The 14,279-nt window shown below is 42.1% G+C and overlaps 1 long non-coding RNA gene across 1 annotated transcript in view; it reads right to left on the reverse strand.

Moving 5' to 3' along the window:
- Positions 1-2,220: 2,220 nt before the first annotated feature.
- The window catches only part of LOC113954378, a 29,376-nt gene continuing 17,317 nt past the window's right edge, over positions 2,221-14,279 (reverse strand). Inside the window, exons 4-5 of the long non-coding RNA XR_003530183.1 lie at positions 5,223-5,331; positions 2,221-2,801 (exon numbers count right to left, since the gene is read on the reverse strand). This is a non-coding gene — a long non-coding RNA (uncharacterized LOC113954378). The remainder of the gene's footprint in view (positions 2,802-5,222; positions 5,332-14,279) is intronic.

Genomic DNA, 14,279 nt, shown 5'->3' on the forward strand with positions numbered 1-14,279 from the left:
GCTGGAAAAGCACTGATGCAAATTCATATCTTCCAGCAGTACATCTTCATTTATTTAGTAGCTTTCCAATGACGAGTACAGTTTTCAGAATAAGTAAACCCCATGTTGTTATGGGATAGGAAACACTGCCTACAGTGTATTGATTTTTATAAGGCAAATATTAAACTCCACTGCCAGGAGACATTTTACCATTGATTAAGGTAGCCAGCTGAAGGTGCTGACTTTTACAATATTTCAATACCATCAGAGACACCTTCCCAAACTAGTTAGGATTCTGACTTTGTCAAGAATCCAGTATATTTGAGATGAGGGTTAGTTTTAAGTTAGTTTGTTGCAGCACCTTTCTTACCGTGTAGTTTATAAATATTCTGCCCCTCTCAGGCACTACCAGTAACAGAGAAAAGGTTTTACTGGCAGCAGGCACAACTCAGCAGCAGCAGCTGCACTGCTGTTGTTACTGACTGCAGTTACCAGACTTACATTTTGACTGAGGCCAGACAGTTCCGATTAAAGCAAGGACTTTAACTGTTCTTGCTTGAACAGCTTTAACTTTCACCTAAAATTTGCCCAAGATTCAATGAAATTTTATTTAGAGTACATGTGTGTTCCTAACTAAGCCACAGTTCCTAGTTTAATCTCTCCCAAAGAGACAGGGATGTATTTCTTGCGAATAGGGATGAAGCAAGGGAGCACAGTGATTGCCTCCCGCTGCAGTTTCAGATACGCCAAAAGATTTGGATGAGCTGACGTAGTAGGTTATTTCCCTTTCCCAGAGTCTGATGACTGATGATAATTACTTCTATTCTTGCAATCTTTCCCAACGACCGTTTCTATTTACTGCCATAGCTGCAGCATTACAAAATTCAGGGAATCCTTTTCACCCACATTTTCTCCTTGGCAGGAGTAAATGCATCCAAGCAGTATTGGATGTCTTTTTTCCTCCATCATCCTTCCATGAACTAAGAACCCAATTTGTCCTTGGTCACTAAGAGCTGGATCTAATGGACAGAAAATAACTGTGAGATGACCATGAAGCCAGATTTCTGGTTTGAAATGTCTTTGAAATGTGGCTTTTCTGTATCACCAAATGACACCAGTTACTGGTGGACACATCTTGAGCTGCAATCTGCCAGCACAACTTTCCTTCCATTAACCTCTGCAGCAGCCACTTTCCTCCCAGGGGGAGCATCTGGTGTGTTTTCTAAAATAGATTCCTCCCATAGGCAGCATTTACGTTTCCAATTAACTTTTCATAAGAAGCCGGGTTTGTCTGAAACCAAGCTGGTGTTGGAAGCTCAGCCAACATCACTTCAGTCACATCACACCTGCAGTAATGACACCTTGCTTTCTTTCAGGGTGAGGATCAAGCCCTCCAAGACCTACAGCTCTGCTGGAAAGTCTCAGCTTCAAAAATTTCCCTCATTTATCATAGAATGGTTTGGGTTGGAAGGGACCTTAAAGATCATCTCCTTCCAACCCCCTGCCATGGGCAGAGACAACCTTCACTAGACCAGGCTGCTCAGAACTCCATCCAGCCTGGCCTTGAGCACCTCCAGGGATGGGGCATCCACAGCTTCTCTGGGAAACCTGTGTCAGTGCCTCACCACTCTCACAGTAAGCACTTTCTTCCTAATATCTAATCTAAACCTACTCTCTTTCAGTTTAAAATCATTGCCCCTCTTCCTGTCACTACATGCCCTTGTAAAAAGTCTCTGATACAAAAGGCTAACTGGTACAGCACAGTGATTTACATTACAACATATCTGAGCACTCTGTAGGTGGCTTAAAGCATTTTTCTTTCTGACTGGTATTAGGTAATGTATCCAAATTATTGATTAATAGCTAGATCTGGTGCCAAGGGAAATCATCCCAATTACTTCAAGGACTGATCATATATTTCTACCCATCAGTTACAGCTTGGATAGGAGTTACCATCTATAAAGACTGTGTTTAAAATACAAATACTCATTAGTATTAAAATAAGACATATATGAAATAGAAACTGTTTTGAATAGACAGATATTCCCCTCAAGTTTAGCCTTTCAGAAAAGCCTGAAATTCAAATCAAGTAATCAGCCACAGAAGCATTAACTTAATCTTTCCCATTACTCCACCTGAGTATCCAGATGGGTATTTTGTGAGAATGCAGCTAAATATGTTGTTTATTTTTTTAAAAAATGTTTATTTATTTTTTAAATGAAACTTGTAAAGACATGGAAATTGAAGAAAAGCAATACTTAGGAAAGGCTCAACAATTTGCACAAGAAACAAAAGCAAAATAAATGTATACATTGAAGTTATGCTTACAAGTCTTTGGTCTTCAAGACTAACCAACACTGTTCTAGGAAAAAAGTATTATCCTGAACATAAAAGGGAGAATTTTTTTTGCACCATTGAGCATAACTGTTGGACTAGGTTCTGGACCATTAATTTTGAGTTAATTAGGCATAACTGCAGTGAAAGTTGTGACTTAAAACTTTAACCCTTGGAGAAGAGCCTGCCATGTTTTCATGGCCGGTGTGGTGTGGCTGATGGGGCAGCCCCGCCAGTGAAGGCACCTTTCCTTCTGTCCTGGAGCAACCCCAGGTTATCAAGAAGCTTTTCTCACTGCTATACCTGCTGTACTCAGCCAACATCAACTTTCCAGCTCTGCAGATTTCTGGTTTGGTTTTCTGAAAGCTTTGTGCCGAGCAGCCGTGTCTGAAAAATGGTCACCATCTTCAACAATTACAGTCGTGGGAATAGGTGAGTGACAAGAAGGTTGACAAGAAGGTCTTCCAGCTTCCCTGGTACCTGGCCCCCTGTATGGACATGTGGGAAATGGAGATGAGAAACTTCGTTTTGGGGACACGAAAAAAGAACTAAGGAAATACAACTTAGACTCGGCTCAGCTGTACAAAAAAGCCAGCACAATTTTGTTACAAAAAGAGAAGTTATTGCTATATCTTTCTTGCTTCTCAAATTAAAATGAGGCCTTTTAAACAGAGTAGAGGATTTGCAAAAAAGAGATGGTTGGTAAAAAGACTGGCATTTATAAATGTCAGCATAACAGAATTTTCTATCCAAAATACCCTTTTAGTTCCTCGGTCTGGGAAAATATGAAGCAATTCAATGAGGTTACAGTGATGCTTTGATTTACTAGGGAAAAAAAGGTTTTAATTCTTTCCACAGTTCCATTAAACATTTTTTTTTTCATAGGAGAATTTGCTGGAATAGTTAATGTGGAATAAAATAATCCACAGTACTCGGTCCAGGATAGAAATATTCAGATGCTGGTACACAGCTGTTTTTTGCTTACTTAGTTCAGCCCATTCAAGGAATTACATTAAGCTGAAATGAAGTTACATTTGGAGTAAAGTACCAGGAACACAGACATTCAGGAATCGCTTTAAATATAAAAAAACCCAGAGTTAACTCCAGAGCAATTTCCTAACACTAGATCTTATTTTATTGCCATACGTTACTGGGAGGAGATGGAAAATAAAGACATACAAAATCCCCAGGCAACACTGGAACAGCTTTCAAAAGCAATTTTGGCTTCCCTGGGCTCCCGCTGCCTTCAGTAGCCAGGGCTTAAGAGAAATCCCAATATCACATTGGACGACTTTCTCTTTCAGAGATTTGTTTCCCACAGAAAAGCCCATGGGAACAAGACGATAAGCAGAAAGCCCCAGATTGTGAAATCAGATCCATGTTCATCTCCCCGCTGGTCTGGGAGCTGGCAAAGGGTCTGTTCTCAGGAAGGACTTCACACCTTGTTCCCCAACAGTCAGTTCTGAAGGGGTTTAATATTTTAAAATAAGTGGCAGAGGGGCCTGTTTATAATTTTGCAAGTAGTGCAGAGAAGTTTAACAAAAAACCCAAACCAAACCCTCCTTGCTTCATACAATGCGGGAAGTGTCTGGCACACAACTGCATCTGCTGGGGGGCAGATCTAAAACAAACAAGCGGGAACATGTCCTTGCACACGCTGTAATTACACCCTGGATCACCCAGAGGCTGAAAGTATCAACAACTTTTAAGATGTGACTAGCTAGATTAAAAATAAAAATTAAAAAAAAAAAAACAACACAAAAAACAAAAAAAAATAGGCAGAGTGAGTATTAAAGCCGATGGCCTGCTTGTGAGAAATCTCCAAGCAGTGGTTTGCAGCCAGAGCACAAAGCACAAGCAGAGAGGGATCATCCTGTCTTTGCCATGATGAGTAAGGCAATGAGCAGGGATTTGTGCCACTGTGCAGAGCACCCTTAAGAGTTAAGGGGTTCAGTCAACATGCAGATCTAGGAAAGCAAATGGATTAAAGCAAAGCTGGAAAGCTTCTCAAGACTTTGCTGAGGTTGTAATTAGGACTTAGGAGCTTCATATTTTCCCTGTCCCTCCTGTATGCTCTTGTGAGCACACACAGTCAGTGCTGCCAGTTGCTGAATTCTGCAGAAGAGGAAGGAGCGAAAAAAGCAGCCATTCATAAACAGTAAAAAATCTGTGCGATTGGAAGTTCTCTTTCTGCATTATCACTGCAGGAGCCCAGGACAAGCTTATATATCACGGACGAGCACGTACACTCCAACATGAAAATACTTGCCCAGCTTTATGTCAGGGATATATTTCTGTATTATGCCAAAGTTGCTCACACACCCAAAGCTTGAATAGCTCAGCGCAAGGCACTTAAGAAAAAGGCAAACCCAGCATTATGCTGCAAAAATGCGGTCTGAAAATTATGTGTTATTGTCAGAGACTGGAATGTAGTCCCACAGCAGCGTAACTGGGGACTTCCCATCTATATTTAGGATGTTGCAATCCTACCCTCTCGCCCACATGTCCTCACCCCCAGCGGGATGCCAGCTGTGGCATTTCTGGCACAGAAAGCAGCCAGCTCCCTACACCTCCTTCCACCTTGCTGGCGCAAGTATCAGCTGTCAGTTTGGGGTGAGAGCGCGTGGCGAGGCAGGGCTTGGTGGCAAAACTGTTCATCACTTCCAGCTACTGAAGTGGTTGAGAGAAAGGTTAAGAAGTGACTCAGAGCTGTCGAATACTTGATAGCACACAGCGCTAAACCTACGTGCATAGTTCCCAGAGGAGCTGTTTGCACTGCACCCGGAGCCTGACCCACAGAGTGGGCCTTGATAACCTCTTGTGCTGCGAGTCACACCAGGATTATTAAAAACCCTGCAGCTGATTATGCTTCCCCTGCATGTCCCAGTGGGCACGAAGGTGATATTTACACGGTGGTGCACATTCCCACACTTCCAGCCAACAGAAGCAGACTCATATTGACTCCCCATCATCACACACGTTACAGAAAGGTGCACCTTTCACTGCTCACACACCATTCTGCACAAGACCAAAAGGAACTTTCAGTTTAAAAATAGAAACCTGATGCTCCCTGCTTGTTTGATTTGCTGTTCACTTAGGCCAGCCCAGAAAACTCAGATGCAGTCTTTGTTCTCGCTCTGTCAACTTAAGACTTGAACACTTGTCAAACAGCACAAGGCTTTTTTTAGTGAAGCCCCACGTACACCCAGCACTCCCACATACACTACTCATTATGCCACTTCTTAATATTTTCCGCATCAGTCACTGCTGCAGCCCAGGATGTGCACATTGAAATTTGCCTTTCCCTTTTGATTCATTTGGAGATGTCATCGTGCACAGCTGCGGGTGTCAGCGCGGTGGCACTTACACACCCTCATGACACAGCTTCCTGAGCAGAGCAGTAAAAGTAGGGCCGTCAGGCAGTGGCAGAAAACAATCATGACATGTTAATTAATTGGGGATTTAGCAATACACTGTAGTGAGATTATTTGACAAGGTTTGGGCAAGGAAAATGGAAAGTGAAAGTTTAAGACTTAGAACCAGAGGTAAATTGAAAGCACGTTGCACTTGGGCAGGATTTCCAACTTAAGGAATCTTTTCTGCTTTATGAGAGCCCTCAGTTATGGGAGCTGTTGTTTAATACAATTAATTCAATTTTCTTTTAAAAACATGTTTATAGCATTTGTGGTTGCAGAACAAAGACTGAAATGTGACTTCCAAAATCACAAAAGGCTACTACATACAAGGCTAATAACCCCCAATTTCCTCTCCAACCCCTATTCCTATTTTCTTATTATTTAAGAGGCCTTGGCTTTTTAATTCTTACTGAGTGTTTCGGACTAACATAAAATGGTGCAATGCCATTGCCTTTGCCTGTAGCCCCTGTTGCTGCAGAGCAGAGGATCTGCTGGTAGGTGACAGATTCACCACTGTGGAACATTTAAAAATTATTATTTAGACCTAGTTGCAGAGGGTCAGAGCCAGACTTTCAGCAGCATCTCCTTAAAATAGCAACTGCTTTACTCGGTTTATAAATCTAAATACCATTTATGGACATAACCCCTGAGATGGGGGTGGGATCCCCTTTTGATGTATGAACCCTGTGTTTCAGACACTGGGAATCAAATGAAACTGCCAAGATAAAGGCACATCATGGAAAAACCTACAGACAGCAGAGGTGATATATGAGCGTGGGGCTGTGTACAGATCCAGAAACAGGCACTGCATCACTCTTCGTTTAACACCTCTGAGCGTGTAAGTACAAGAGGTGAAAGAGCCCCTGGTCTCTGCCACTGTCCCTGGGGACACCCACGACCCAGCTCCTGCCATCAGCAGCAGGGACAGCAGATCCCAGGGCAGCCTGGGGTCGCAGCAAGGGCACACACAAAAAGCAAGGGGACTAGCACAGATTGCTGCAAGAGCAGGCAAGAGTTGCCTCAATGATGACAAAGGGATTGCACAATTAGCACAGAAAGAAAGAAACAGGCTGCTACGTTTGTCACCTCTCTAGGGAGTGTGGCAGTGCCTGTGAGTCCTTTGGTGCAACATTTTGTACTTAATTCAGTGCAATGAGCGCAAGGTCCCACCAGTCAGGGCTTTGTTATGGGTGTAATTCTAAATGTTACCAGGACCTGATGATTTTCTGGGGTTTTTGGGTGTTGGTTTGGGTTTTTTTTGTTACCATAAGCTGGATACAAATAGCATTGATCACATTTAGCAGTACATTATTCTGGCTTCCAGAGGCAACTGGTAGAGTTGGACAGGGAGATATTAAAAATGCTGAGTCAATCCCAGGGTAAACGCAGTCCTTTCCTGAAGTGTACTGTCTGGTTCTCACACCTGCATCTATGCAGATCTAGGATCTGAGCACACAGATGTCGCTGACCTAAACATGTTGAGTTTACATCTCTTTTTGTTCACACATCTTTCCTCCATGTTGATGACACAGCAATGAAAAACTTAAGAGAACGAAAAAACAAAGTTCAAGCAGAACCCAGAACTCAAACATTCTACGTAAGAGTCTCTGAAACAGCACATTTTTAAACAAGTGCTGTAGTTTAGTTCTAAACCTGGCTGCATCTTTGTAAACGCAAGAGGCAGACAATAAGTAAGCATAATTAGATATATTTGTATTTTCCATCTAAACAGTTCAAGAGCCAGAAAGAGGATCGGGTAGGACTGGGTGCACAAGAAGTTAATGTACTACAACATTATTTATAAATAAATTCTCTCAGGAATGATACAAACAACTTTTCTAACACAAGACTTAAATTCTTGCCATATTTTCCTTAAACACTTCGAGGAGTTTTGATTATTTTTTCAGCGAAAATGCCAGTGTCTCATACAAATCTCTGAGAGCGTTCAGTGAAGCACTATGAAGTGATGGTCTTCAATGCTTTTGCTCTTTGCTGCTGTTGCTGGGCTCTTCAGAGGAACTGCCTTACAGCTAAACTTCAAGGTGAGAAAAAAGTTTGACAGCAGCTGAAAGAGCTTGTGGCTGCAAGACACACAGACAGAGAGAAGTGCTGCAAGCATAGGAAGGCAGAAAGACATTTCCATCACCAGCCAGATCCTACTCTAGGGAAACGCAGGTTTTGTTTTGGGTGCTCTGGCTCTGAAACTGTTCTGCAACTGCAGATTTCCGCATCTGTCAAGTGAATACTTGAGTCCCTTTGGTCTGTGTGAAGTTTTGCACTTCTACCTTCAAATATAGGGCAGAGCCCCACACCTCCTCCTGCCAGAAAGCTCAGATTGCTGGCTGAGGTTGTGACTCCTTCTCTGCATCACTGGAGATAGACTGCTCGTACATCAGAGATTACTGCAAAGTCCAGACCAGACCATTCTTGTTTGGGGAGAAAATGAGAAAGTACAAAAGGTGACCGTGGGTTATGTTTATAGACATTCTGTGCAACAGCAAAGCTGTACAGAAACTAGAGAATGCACAAGGGCACCAAAAAATACCAGTTCCATGCGGATTTCATATGTCACCTACCTGTGAATGATCTGCACAGAGATGGGGGTACGAGCTGGCCCCAGCTGTGCCCAAACTTGGACAGCAGTACGCATTTCAAATGTCTTTGGAAATCAAAGCAGTACTTAAATTCTAGATTTAAAGATCATGTCTTGATGTATTTACTCAGGGAAGACTAAGCAAAGTTTTACAAGCAACGATAGTTCAAGCATTTCTTTTTGCATGCTCAGTTTTGGACCCGTGATTACGTTCTTCTGACACAGATGTACATGCATAATTTATGCACTGATGCAATATCTATCAGTGTAATACACAATGCTCTCTGACATTCACCAGAAATTCTCAGGGAGGAAATCCTGATGGCTTGGTACTTGCCATCATGCAACCTGCCCTTCCTTCCTGCTTTGTACAGTACAGAAAGTACAGGGCACATCCTCTGCCATCAGCTGTACATCCAACAGCACAGAACCCTTCTTATTCACTTTCCCATATGGTTCAGGCTCATTTACACTGTTCACAAATAGATACACCGTGTTGTCAGATGTGATTTCATGGCATAAAATAGAAGTTGCCTTATCTCTCTCCTGGTGTGCTCTACGCCCTTCTCTTTGTGCTTAGTACACAAACAGTAAATATGTGCCTTTAGTGTGGTTTTTTCGTTTTGAGATACCCTGCTACTTCTAGCTAAGGAGCTCTGAATGTTTGCGCTAGATCTCTTGGAATAATTCATCCTGCAGTAGGGTCAGTAGATTCTCAGAATTGACTTCAAAACAGTTTAAATCGAACCAATAACTTTGAACCAAATACTTCTTATTTTTTCAATAGAAACAGTACCTCTTGATACTCTTGTTAAAGCTTTATCCACCCATCATGACTTTTGGTACAGTCTGTGACTGGGATTACAAAGGTTTGGAAAATGCAGGGGAGGGAATGGAAAAACCCTAAAGCTTCTGGTTTGGGATCTATCTGAAATGCATTGATGGATGCTGATAGCATGCAGGAACACAGTTACAAAAAAAACACCCAGTGCCACCAAGATGTCTATAAATAAAAGAATACTGAACTTTGCTCTTCCACATCCAGCACATTTCAAAGGGGGTAAATTATAGTCTCATATATTATACTGGGGTTTCTGCACTGACTGTTATTCTCAAATAGTTTTTAAGATGAAAAGACAATTTTTTCCTGTAGATGGAAATGCCAGTAACTTTGAAAGCAGATTTCATTATATACCTACATTCAGTTTTTCAAGTATCACATGTTTGCACAGAGAGGTTTACTTCTGCCCCTGTATGCCAGCAGTGAGTGAGCCCTTTGCAATCAATAATGTCCAGCTCTGAGCTATAACCCACACACCACCGAGCATCTGCTGTCTGTCCAATTCTGCTGTGTTTTGGAAACACTTAGTGGTCCCTGCAGCTGTTCTGGGTAGCTAGAAGATAACTCATCAATACATGTTCTGTATGAATTAACACCTTCCCCATGTCACCCTTTGTTTTTCCGACCCATGCTGCACATCTACCAAGTACTGGTGCAACTTGCTTTTTACCAAATGCAAACATCTCTGACAAAATATAAAGTCTCTTCCAGAGTGGAGGTCACATTGTTGTACAGCGAGAGCCTTGCTAATGCCAGGGCTGATTTATTATTGGCTGGCCATTTTGATCTGATAACACTGTGTTGGTAGGTTGCTCACGTATTAGGATTAGTGCAAGACACTGACGAAGGAACACAGTGTTCTGCTCCTATTTATGTTTCTTGCTATAGTTCCCTCAAAGACTAAGGTTATTAACTTCCCGTCAGACAAACGACATTCAATTACAGGTCATTTATACCTGTCTCTTACACTTCAGGAGTTATTAGAAGAGCTTAAAATCTGACAGAAAACTGAAGTATAAACACAGCAATGTGTAATACACATATTTACATCAAAATAGATGGTTTTGGATGGCTCCTGTCACAATTTAGGACCTCAAGCCACCAGCAAATCACTAGGAGAAGTTATATTGATTTCAGTGGCCTTACTCGTGCTTTGCTAGACCTAAGATCTCGGTGCTTCCTTTCTGGAATTTTGGAGTGACATTCACAGAAGACAGACCTGATGCTTGCCCATCAGGCTCTTTGGCAAAGGGACACCCACACTTCACAGAGCAGGGTGGCCTCTAGCACGCTTGGCACCCCTGTCCTGCAGAGCCCCATCTTTCTGAAAACATCTCCAAAAGGGACTCTGCTGGGACCATGGCATTGCTAGCACCTGCAAGGGTGAAACAAGAAGAGATCTGCAGAGAAGAGTCTGCAAAACAAGACTTCCACTTATGGCCAGGGCTGGGCTAGTGTCTGCTTCATCTGCATTTGGCTGTGAAGCACCAAGCAACTAAAACACCAACACCCATATATCGACTGCGGTGATAGTACAACCTGCATGCAGGACATGAAACAGGGAACAAGCTGAGGCTGATTATACACACAGAAAGCAGACCTACTTAGTCAGAGGCTGACATTTTTACATAGCTGCTGTCCAGAGCCCAAGTGCGCTCCAAACTGAATAGTTTCCACTGTTTCCCTTTTTCACACACGCTCAGTTTTCCAAACCATTCACCTTTGGCAAAAAGTTTCATGCCTGGCCCCTGCTAGAAGGTCAGCTTGTTTTGAAACACAAGCTGAACTCCTTCAGCTGTTAAAGATCTGGGGCAGCAAATTAATTTGCTTCTAGATCTCAGGGTTTTTTACTTCATCATTGTCACTAAATTTGTGAATCCACTTCTTAAAATTTATAGTTCATTTTCTGAATGAGACTTTGGCAGACTCATGAACAGAACTATCTCCTAATAATTTAAACATGTAGAAGGGAAATTAGGTCTCCCATTGCTACATAGATTCTTTTTTTTTTATTAGCAAAACCTATTTTAGTCCTGTACTTTTTGTGCCATTGTCAGTTTTTTTACGTGCGCACACGGACATTTGCATAATTTCCATGAGGGAGACTGAAACCTTTCAGGGAAACACAATGCAAAGTCCAGGAAGAGAAAACTTTTCATACAGGCAGAAAGGAAACAACAGTGCCAAGGTTAACAGGGGAAATGCTTTCCACTGTGCCCCTCAGGGCTTGTCCTGGTTCTGGCTGCACTCCTTCTGATACATACTCTTTAAACCACACATTTTCAACAAACTGATACATTTTGGCCAAGTGTTTCTATATTGTTTAGGAAGCTTCCCCATCCAACCATCCAAGAGCCACTTTGGCAGTCACATCTGGACCACCTGAGCTGGGACCAAAGCCCCTCTGGAGCTACACCCCCCAACTCACAGTCAGACCATGTTTCCTCACCAGCTCAGCCCCAGGTTTCCCAGAGCAGAGTCTCCTCAGATGTCTCAATCTTTAAAATAATTTAATTTTGGTGTAAAAACTAATTAAGAAATTAACAACTCGAGGTGGTGCCTTCGGCTTTTATACCCTCACAGTCCAAGTGCAGTAGAGTCTGGGGCCATCAGCTCCTGCCGTGTCTCTGAGTGTCCCTCACCTGGCTGTGCCCCAGGTCCCCATGCCCTTTGTCATGAAAAGGGTCAGCAGTTCATGGCCTCTTTCCTCAGGCTCCTGCCCCCCAGAACTCACACCGCAGCTGCCCCCTGAGCTACCTGCACAGAATGTATCCCTCAAAAATTCCTCTACAATCTGTTAGCAAGCAAAAGCAAACAGCCACAGTGTCAGTAAGGCTTGTCTCTCGTGACAGAACTGAAGAACCCCTCTGCATAGACCATTATTTTCCAGCCCTCCCCCTGCTCTCAGCCAGCTTGTTCAGCTGGGTTTGGCTCTTTTCAGGTCCTTCTGGTTTAGCTCATTTTGTTAGAAACATAAATTAGCTCAGTTATGGGTCACAACTAGTTCAAGGATGGGGCAGGACTTCACAGCCAAGTGTGAGCAGAAGAAAGGGCAGAGGAAGGAAGAGGTAGGGCAGGGAAGGAGAAAGAGCAGCAAAACAAGTTATTGCGTTGGCAAGACTGCCATAGTAAACAACACTGAATGAACACCTGATAAATGTCATCCTGGCCACCAAGATACACCCTGGCTAGAACATGAAGAACAGCAAGGGAATATAAAAAATAGTGAGACTTAGTGGAATAACAACAGTAATTTTGAAAACCTCAAATGTCCAGTGATACAATTCTGTATCATAAGTTAGCACATTACCAAATAGGGAAAAAAATCATCTGAGACACAGTATCAGCTTTAAACTGCACTGGAGCTATCTTCTACTTTCAACTTTCTTCTCTTTCTGTGATTGTATATGTTAACTCAGGTAATTTATTGCACCACCTCTGTAAACACTGTGCATGTTAGATCATGTTGTATTCAAATTCCATTTCCCCATTTGCTGTTTCTTACCTAAATCCCTTTTTCTAGAAGGTCATTTAAATAATGACTGCAATGGCAATGACATTTCATTGAGAGGCAGCACCACAGTTCACATCACTACAGTATTTCCAGTTGTCCCAGTTACATACTAATTCAAAGCCAGGAGTGATAAAAATAAGGCAGCTGGACATTTTAAAAACAGTACTGTCGTATATGCAACCTCAGCTTCCATTCATCTAAAGGCAAACTCTTACTCGCGTTACCAAGTTACTCATCATATCCAATAGCTCAGAAACCCAGAGCTGGAGAAAGGTCAGAAGCAGGAAGACTGCCAGGAAAGATGTTTGGGACAATGCTTTCTCTTGTATTACCAGCAAGGTCATAGAATCATAGAATAGATTGGGTTGGAAAAGACCTCCAAGATCATCAAGTCCAACCCCTGATCCAACTCCAATTACTATATCATGGCACTAAGGGCCACGTCCAATCTCTTTTTAAAAACCTCCAGGGATGGTGAATCCACCACCTCTCTGGGTAGGCCGTTCCAATGCCTGATAACCCTCTCTGTAAAGAATTTCTTCCTAACATCTAACCTAAACCTCCTCTGGCAGAGCTTGAGCCCATGTCCCCTTGTCCTATTGTTGGTTGCCTGGGAGAAGAGACCAACCCCCACCTGGCTATAACCTCCCTTCAGGTGGTTGAAGAGAGTGACGAGGTCGTCTCTAAGCCTTCTCTTCTCCAGACTAAACAACCCCAGCTCCCTCAGCCTCTCCTCATAGGACTTGTGCTCAAGTGAATTGTAGTTTGTTTTACAGTTATCTTACAGTTAAAAGTCACATGGAAACGTACTACATGCAAGAAAATGTTCATCTTGGGATTGAAAAAAGCATTCATGGAAATACGTAAAGTAATTCTGACAATATGTAAGAGAAAGCATTATTCTCATTACTGGGGAAAAAAGACCAAGGAAATATATGCTGATGACACAAAAAGGCAAGGTCAGAGTTTAGAGCTGAATCTTAACCTCTAGTGTTTACATAGGACAGTAGGCAATTCCTTTCTCCATATTTCTGGTACGGAGCACCAGAATTATTCTGTTACTGGTTTTACCACTCCTTTACAGCTATTCAAGGACCAAGGACTAAAATACTCTAATTCCATTCCAAAAGAAACAACAAGATTTTGGACTTGTTTCTGCACCTTTTATTTTTTTCCTCATAAATGACTTTTTTTTTATCTTTCTGGTTTTTTTCTTGATTTCAGCTATAACCTCTGTATGACGGGTGGTAACCCAAATTAATCTCAGATGCAATGAAGCACTATGCTAGTGTAGCAAAAAAATGACCCTTATGATCTTCATAGGGACAGAATCACTTCACATTTATTACACCACTGTACAGTCCTCATTTATTTTTCATAGGTATTAGAATTTATTGCACATATTGTAGAATAAAACCTCATTTATTTTATGCTTTAGAAGGAATGATGCTTTTTTCCACTATCACATTCAAAATTAAGTCCCCCTATGTAACTTTGTCTTCATTTTTTGGTGCAGGCCAAAGATTTCTTTAATCTTTTCAGTAATCTAGTTTTATTTAAAATAAAGAGCAATAGTGAAGAAAGGGACAGAGAAGAAGAAAG

This window comes from Corapipo altera, unplaced genomic scaffold (assembly GCF_003945725.1).
Source record: "Corapipo altera isolate COAL_440 unplaced genomic scaffold, ASM394572v1 79, whole genome shotgun sequence".
Lineage (NCBI taxonomy): Eukaryota > Metazoa > Chordata > Aves > Passeriformes > Pipridae > Corapipo > Corapipo altera.